This window comes from Penaeus monodon, chromosome 2 (assembly GCF_015228065.2).
Source record: "Penaeus monodon isolate SGIC_2016 chromosome 2, NSTDA_Pmon_1, whole genome shotgun sequence".
In the NCBI taxonomy this organism is placed as follows: Eukaryota; Metazoa; Arthropoda; class Malacostraca; order Decapoda; family Penaeidae; genus Penaeus; species Penaeus monodon.
Window position 1 is genome coordinate 28,764,548 of NC_051387.1, and position 8,080 is coordinate 28,772,627.

The following is an 8,080-nucleotide window of genomic DNA, read 5'->3' on the forward strand; positions in this document are numbered from 1 at the left end:
AGGAGATTGCCGTGTTCTTTTTTTTTTTATTAAAGGAGGTTCAATGAGGAAAAATACATGTAGCGTTTCCGAGCGGCCGTAGGCTTTACTTATTTTTTATATGTTTAACATTCCACAATGAAATAGTAAACTGCCACCACTGACCTTTGAGGAGTGTCAGATCTCCAGTACTTGGGATTAATTGTTATCAAGAGGAAAACTGAAAGATTGTTTTCACTTCATTATTTATTGACTTATTTAATATTGCCTTAATCTTGGGTTCTAGAATTTACTAAATGAAAACTTGGGAGATCCGTCTAATAACTGTTCGAGTAACTCACCGAGTAATAGGTTCAGATGCACCTAGTATGGGGTCTGCTCTGAGGCTGACGACTTTTCGTCACACATTTTGTCGCTCAGCCTGGCTCTCGTACCTTTCTCTTCTTTTCATTGGTTCTTTTCCCATACACACTTCTTCATTGGTTATTTTCTTGTCCAATGAACATATTCCTGTGGTTAAGACACGCCTACACTAACAACAGTACTCTGTGTCCATGTTTTCCCACGTCTGGTCCTGAGCCAGGTCAAAAAGCTATTACTCGTGTCCACTTTACCTGATGGGTCAATGGGGTGCGAAACCGCATACAAACAAATGGTTAGGTTTGTCCACCATGTGGTGTACATCTGGGTAAGACTCTCTTGGGTTACTTCACTTGTTTCAATATTTCACTTGTCAAGGGATAACCTAGGCGTTACACCACAGACCTCCTTCTTCAGCCTCGTGTGTCCCACACGAACGACAGAGGTAAAACCGCGAACATATCTCCCAAAACGGCAATGATGAGGATACTGTAATCCTTAACTGTATTGCTCCTGGACAAGGGAAAAAACTCCACGTCCCCAATCACTGGGAGAGAATACAACACTATATATCTGTCGGAATCGTAGACAGAGAATCATCAGGTAAAAATGCCCCATTACACTATGTCCCACATATGGTAATTGTCTCTGCTGCACTGTAAAACGTGCACAATATGATGTCGCAGGAACACCATGTGAAGGTCCTTGCATAAAGAGTCATCTGCACATCTTCTTCACCGCTTCTGTAAAGGCATTGATGGCATCTTCCAGTACTGGGCATCAACACCAATCAGGGACCGTGCGTCAGGACTTCAGCCAATAAAAAAGGATTCCATGGTGCTAACAGACATCTGAAGAGACGGAAATTTCTAGCTGCAGGTGGACGTCACTCTCAATGACAGGGCAGCACATAATTGTCAACTGTGGGCCCAGCAACCAGTAGAATCATCATGGCATGTATGTGATGGCAGGATCTCGTCATTCTGTCAGTCTCAGGGTCTGCAACAGCAATGATACGGCAGAAAAACGGAACAGAGAACCTGCATGAGCGGGAACAATAGGACGAGCATGAACCCGAATTATACTAAAGTACTCGAACAGCTTGTAGAATCTCCTTGCACAGTATAATGATATCATTATTATTAATATTATCATCCATGCTAAAAATAATCTCTAGTGCTTGGTGTACTTAAAAGTTAATCTTCACATGAACACACAAAGCTAAGTCATGATGTTGCAATGGAAGAGTATATACTATTTGTAAATAATCTTAGGGAACTAATGTTTATTTCTATATTTTTCAGCTATAGGCGATTTTTATGGTATTCCTCTAGATTCTACTTCCATAGTTTTCTGTTCAGTTCGTCGATCAAGTCTCCAGCACAGCCAGTGCAAAAGACATGAAGTGAACCTAAGAGTGCAGTCTAGAACAATTCATGATAGGCAACATCCCTTCCCGCTTGCCAATCAGACTCTAGATATGGCTAGCACCAAAAGCCTGAAAGACAAGGACACCACACTAGCTGCAGTACTGCGATTTGTGAAAATAGTAGGCTTACATTGTAATAAATGCCTCTTATATCTTCAATTTTTTTATTGATTTGAAAGGTAGGCATAATAAGGCCACGCAAATCAGATGCGTCCATCTGACTGACTCCCTTCATGCAGATGCGTCCATCTGACTGTTTCCTCTTACCCTCGGGGATCGATACTACTCACTGATCTCCTGGGAATTAGAATGAGGAAACCCTCTACTTTCATAGAGTTTATATATGGCTGGAAAAATTGGCATGGAGAATCATAGTAGTAGTCATCTAGGAAATCTCCAGCATCAGCACATTCTACTTTTATATTATGCTCAATTTATCTCAGAGTGGTTGGTATATTGGGAATAGGAACATGTCTGTTTAGCACATACTTAGCTACTTCCTTCCTGCTTCAGCACACTCTACATTGAATTATACTCATTAACCAGGTTGTTCTAGTGACTTTGGGTGGCAGACAACTGGGACCGGAGATTGTAGGCAGGCCCACCTGACAAGTTTCCCCTCACTTCAAAGTCCATATCACTTTCCTTATCAGAACCAAGGGATTGGGAAGAAAGCATCTCTTCCTCACTGTCACTAATAATTTGATCATGAACTGGGTATGCTCTCCTCACGTTTTTACTCTCGTGAGATGACATGCATCCTTCTATTTTAATTCTATCAGTGTGCACCAATAATTAGCCTGTAGACTATATCACTAACTTTGGCTACTACACAGTAAAGTTCCTCTGTAGTGATTGACTTAATTACTCTTAATTACCCTTACTAATTAGGTCATTAGTCGCTGCCACCACTTGGTTAGTACGTCCAGGAACAATGCATGTATCGAAAGGAGACGTCTAGAAGAGTGTAAAAAGATAAAAAGGAAAGTGTGTGTGTAAGAAAAGGAAGAATGACCTAATTCACAAGGCTTTCCGTCAGGTAAGCGTGGTTAACTAACTTAGCCTGAAGGGCTAATAAAAGGAAGTCAATTACTTGCCACAGGTAGCCAAATTATGGTATCATTTGTCTCTTAAAAGGGTTCAATTAAAAGAGGAATTTCGCTCACGAAGCTTACACATTTATTGATAAAAAAAACTTTAAAACTTTAACACTTAAAACCACACCAGGAAGCGAACATCAAAATACCAACACAGGGGAAAACCTAAAAAAACTTGGCTTGAAAAAGTACAAAAAACGACGAAGATAAAACCATTAAAAAAACTAAAACGGCGGAGCACTCTGTTTAATATATAGATGTTAAAAAACTTTAAAACCCCATCTTACCGCCATAAAAACCTCGTCCTTACGACCGACACAGGAACACCCAACGTCATTAGCTTCCGCCGGGTATACTTCGGCCGCTAAAAAGACGTTTTCCTAGACAAGGCTACCCCACCTGTTTTTCGCTCGTTCCCCCGAGCTATATATAACAGACCCCCAGCAAGGATTCCGTTCATGGGCCAGTAACTACCCCGGGAACGAACGAACTATTTCCCCCCTCCCTAGATGGCGTAACAGGCCTTCAGGTGTTAAAATACTTGCGTATTGATAACTCAAATACTAAAAACCTCTTACACCCCCTTAAAAGGAAAGGTTAAACCCAGAATAAAAAATAATAAAAAGTTTACGCAAGTTACTTTCGCCAAGACTAAAAAGAGTGCTTAAAAGTGAATTTAGCAAAGAAAATGGTTTTATATTTTCGTTTTAAAATGTTACGAGGTTCATAAAAGCCAAAAAATATAATAAAACTAAGAAAACAGATATATTAATAAAATACAAAAGGTAACATTTGTCTCCACGTGGGTCGGCGTGGGCATTCAGTCAGAACTCCAGGGGAAACTTGTATTTCCAGGCTGGATGTCCTGGGGTCACTACACCTCCAACAAAGGTTTGTAATTTCTTAGACATCCGTCCCCCTTACGCTGAGATATTATATACCACATGACCAACTTCCTATATCTTTCAACCCGGGTCGTGACTGTGTATTTCACGTCAGCTGGCGCCTATCTTTTTTTGGGGGAAAGTACAGCTGACCCAATTAAGACTTCTTTGCATAACATAAGTCTTATGTCTGCAGGTCCTCTACATTGGATCATGGACCATTATCATGAAGAATTTTACATAAGGTATTGAGGGATACTTGTTATACATAAGGAGGGAGGAGATCATCGATTGTCCTGTATCTGCGAATTGTAATGCAATACAGCTAGAGGGAGCAGGTATTCCATATCTTTAGGGTTATCATGAGTCATACGCGTCAATATTTTGCATTATGGTCCCCTATTTACACGCTCCACATCCTTATTTGATGGAATGGAATGGAGTTTGTAGTGTGCCTGTTTTATCTGCCACAAACCACAAATTGTCTTTAAAAGTTCTTTATATAATTCTCCTCCACCATCTGTTATTACATTTTTGGTAACGCCATGGATGCTGACAACAGTCTGTTATAAAGCTTGGGTTATTTTTCCTTTGCTTCTTTGTTTCGTATGTCAGCTATGGAATTGGGTCAGCACATCAATTACTGTCAACCCATATTTTGCCCCTTCATTTGTAACAGGGAGAGGGCTCCAATCTAGGTGTATATGTTCAATTTCTCTTTTATACTTGGAACCGACCAGCGAGCAGGCACATCCCTCATTGGCTTACATATTAAGCACACACTACATGACATTACAATATTTTGGGACGTCTTTTGACATGCCTGCCAGAATGCAAACTATTTAGTCTTTCAGGTAACCTGGACACCCTCCTGACCTGTCAGGAAGCACTGGGCCAGATACAATGCTGTGTTTTTAGTTTTTATACGGAGTCTGGAACAACACTCGAGTGTCCCTAGCTGATCGTATATATTGACATATGAAGTATGATAGAAGAATCCATCTTGCCTATTTTGGAATCATTGATATCATAGTTTCAGACGAGGACATCCTTTACTCACCCCCTGAGATACTTTTTACCTGATGGGATGAGCCAATCCTAGATTTCATCCTACTTTCAGTGGTCCCAGGCTATCACTTCTCTTCGTGAACTCCATTTATTTAATGATTCTCTTCCCTTCCTTGTCACGGCTGCAAATATAGTTATCATGGGGTGAATCTGCATTTCTTATTATAGATAGTTGCATTAGCCACACCAATTTTTTGTTTCCCAGCTAAGCAAGTAACTTCGCCCAAAATCAGCAACAGACATCACTGCCAACACAGGAATCCTGAGTTTGGCCCTGCCATAATTAAAAAGCCAAACAAGTGGTCTATGATCACTATCCACTTGACTGGAAAAATCCTAGTATAATAGAATCAGGTTTCCCTGTGAGTAACCATACCTACTGCTAGAGCTTCTCTCTCACAGTGGTGGAAACTGCTATACAAATTCTTCGCACAGTGATTTCACATGTTTAGCACTCTTCTTTGACCTGAAAAGGCTTATGATACCACTCTTGGAAGCATGGGCATACTCTTGAAGTTGTATGACATTTGGTTAAGAGAAGCATTACCTACCTTCATACAAACTTCCTTGCTAACAGAATTTTAGAGTTTCGGGTGGGAAAACAGTTTCTCTAACCTGGAAGATCAGCTGGAAGGGGGTTCCCCACAGGGAATGTCTTAAGTTGGTGCCTGTTTTGCCAATAAATACATTGTAAAGGTTTGCAAGTTCCTGTCTCATGTAATCTGTATGGGAATGAAGCAACACTGTAAACTGCTCAGGGGAAGCTTACGATGTGTAAGGCCACAGGCAGGATTGCAATATCAGGTTTTATAGTGGGCACATTCATGGTTTAAAATTTTCCCCAAGTAAGACCATGGCTATACATTTCCACAAACGATGAAAATTCCATTCTTCCATCTATTTAGAGGCAAACCCCCCAAAAAAAACTGCATTTTCAAGAGGTGAAGTACTTAGGTCTAATTTTTGACTCAAGGCTTACGTAGGTGCCTCACATAAACAGTTAAAAGTGAAGGGCTACAAAAGTGCTTAGTATTTTGCGAGTTCTTCACATTATCTTGGGGTTGAGACCGCACAATTGCTTCTGCGGGCTTTACCATCGCTTATTCGTAAGCAAGCTTGATTATTGATGTGAGGCTTTATTTTATCTGCAACTCCCACTGTTTCTCTCGGATGTTGGACTCAGTTCATAAGGTTGCTCTCAAAATCTGTAACTGAGGCTTTTAGGTCTTCACCTGTGGAGTCCCTGTATGCTGAGAGTGGAGAATATCGTCACTTCCTGGGGTAGTCTTATAGCAGAGCTGCAAAGCAGAGTCCATCTCCTTGAGCAAAAATGGCAAGTTGTAATGGAAGTTCTGCTGCCGTTCTCCTCAAGCAATGACACTGGGTATCGTTTTCCTGTTCAATGGCCCGAAGAGTGGCGAATCGGGCGGTGTTAGATGCTTCCCAGAGGAGACCTCTGTCATGGTATTTAACTAGCCTCCTTAGCAACATCTTTTTTTGTCTGTGATGACTATGCCATCTAAGCAGGTGGGTGACAATGATGTGCTCTTTCCAGCGATCTTACGCACCTTGTCCCATACCCATGCTAAGGGGGTTCCAGAGTTAATTGAGGAAGACATACTATCTCCATGAATGTCCGTCCTGGCCTCCTTCTCATACTTCCCTAGGTTGCTTGTGTCCTTTCTTTGTACTGGACTCAAGTTACATCGAATGGGGCGTCGTTTCAAACTGGCCTTAATGCGCTTTTTTTTGCTCTAACAGCTTGTGGGCTTCATCAGCACCCATGGTACGGAGGTCGCGGTAAGCGCACTGCTTTTCGGAATGGATGCTTCTGCTCCAAGGTGAATTTGGGATGTGAAAATGATTAACACATCTTGGAACACACTGGAATCATTCCATCTCCTTGGATACTGCAGTTGATCTAAAAATATTCCAGTCCCATTTCAAGTCGCCCTCTCTGTCCTCCATTGGCTGGAATACCATTCAACTCCCTCCAAAGTAGTGGAAATGGTCGCTTCCCATGTAAGTCTTCCATAAACTGCCAAGTAAATTCACTTGTGAATCAGGTGAGCGCAATTTGACAGGTCTATATTGGAGAATGTCCCAGTTTGAATTTGAAATGTGTGGGGTGTCTGTTCAGTAAAACTGCATCTACTCTTCAGACAAGGACTCCAAGTCCCTTCCTCAGGGTTTCACAAGTGTCCTCCCCGGAGGTGATGCGACCATTGAAATCTCCCTAAGAGTAGAAAATGGATGTGGCACAGCTCAAGTAGATCTTCCAACATCTATATTGAGATTATTTGGAGGACGGTAGATAGATAAGGTCGTGTTAAGCTATCTCACAGCCTTCACCTGCAGTGTTGTCTGCAGGTGGATGGCCTGGAGGGGATATCATGACGTACCATTACACTGCTACTACTCCTCCATGAGGTCCTTTCAAAGGTCCCAAAATGGGCTTGAATTAGATCCTCTCAGGGAAAGCAGATGATTTTTCCTGGTCATAATCTCTTGTAATCATACCCAAACTGGGTTACATGAAGGCTATCTTATGTTTGCAGTTCGTCCCATTTTGCATGATTCCCTGACGTTCCATTGTATTAGAATATCCAGTCTTTAAACTACTCTTCATAAGGTGTTTGGCAGCACTGTGTCAAGGTTTGCCCCCACACCTTTAGGCTGTCCCTTTCCAGGATCTTGAGAGTATCTTTTGAAGGGCTGTTTACCCGTAAAACTAGTTTCCACAAGCTTCCTTTTGACAGGCTTAGGATTTCTTTGCTTGGCCAAAGTACAGAACTGAGCCTTTGCTTCAGGGGCATTCTGCCTAGCGGTGGAGGCCTCTGTGGAAGTGGTGGCAGCTGAGCTGTCCACCCGTTGAGCCCCTGGAGCCCTGCCTACGGCTTCCAAAGACCCTCTTTAAATTAGTCTTTTGAAACAGGCTCAGGATTTCCTTGGGCTGGGCCAAAGGTATACCTGATTGCTTTAGTTCAGGGGCATTCTGTGGGATGTTTTTTTGGCCCCTGGTGGATGTGGTGGCAGCTGGAGCTGTCACCGTTGAGGCCTCTGGAGCCTTACCCTGATGCCTCCAAGACCTTACTTGGGAGGAGGAGTCTCCTCAATAAGACCCCTCACGCCTACTCGGTTTTCTGATGGAACCTCACCAGAGTCAGTGTCAGCACATTTGGACTGAAGGGTTAAAGGAAGTGGCGAGTGTTGTTGTATGAAGAATTGGAGAGCACAAGGTTTGTGGGAAGGAGGATGGCTAG